The following is an 896-nucleotide window of genomic DNA, read 5'->3' on the forward strand; positions in this document are numbered from 1 at the left end:
ACACATACAAATGCTCAGTAAACCTTCTCCTTTCTCCCCTCCTCCCATACTGAAGCTTTCTACTCCCTGCTGTGTGCCTGCCTGCCAGCCCACCAGTGTCTGACCTCCTATGTATGCTTTAAACCTGTATGACCCTAAGGCTTTTTTTTCCTTCCCACTATTCACCCCCTCCATGCAGCTGCCAAGATTGCCAGCTCGCCTGCCCTAGGATTTTTTTTCCTTTAACATTCTAATTAAATGATAAGTTTCCAGCTGGGCCCACTTTAAATTCTCTTATAAATATTGTTAAAAACCATTTAGGGGACCCTTTCTCCCCATTTTGACCCAACTAGCCTAAACCAGCTGGGCAACTTTGCTGGAGCATTTAAAAAATTTCAGGCGGCTTGCCCCACTGACAAAGAAAAAAAATGTTTTAAAAGCCTTTTTTTCTCCTAAAGTTTTTCTCAGGCAAAGGGGCTCTTAAAAGCATATTTTTATCCTAAATTTTTTCTCAGGCAAAGGGACTCAAACTTTGATCTTAGGCCCTCTTGGGCATCAAGGAACTGGTACTCAGGCACATAATTTTCTAACTAGACCTAACCATTTTAAATTTCTCTATACATGAAAGGTCACAGGTACTGCTCAGGTGAGTGATATGCTTCCAGACCAACAAACACTGATTTATATGCCCTGTTCTTTCTGCTTCCCTTATGAGTTTCCTTACCAGCATAGCTTCTGTCTACAAACTTAGATCCTGAGAACTTGGCTTTGCATTCACAGCTACAGTGGTTGGTGAGAAACATAGATGCCTTTGATTTGCTTTTCTATTTGGGCAATATAGATAATAGATAGATATAGATATAGATAGATATAGATATAGATATAGATGATATAGATATAGATATAGATGAGGGTAC

The sequence above is a fragment of the Nannospalax galili genome, unplaced genomic scaffold (genome assembly GCF_000622305.1).
Source record: "Nannospalax galili isolate Female #2095 unplaced genomic scaffold, S.galili_v1.0 scaffold115, whole genome shotgun sequence".
Classification (NCBI taxonomy): domain Eukaryota; kingdom Metazoa; phylum Chordata; class Mammalia; order Rodentia; family Spalacidae; genus Nannospalax; species Nannospalax galili.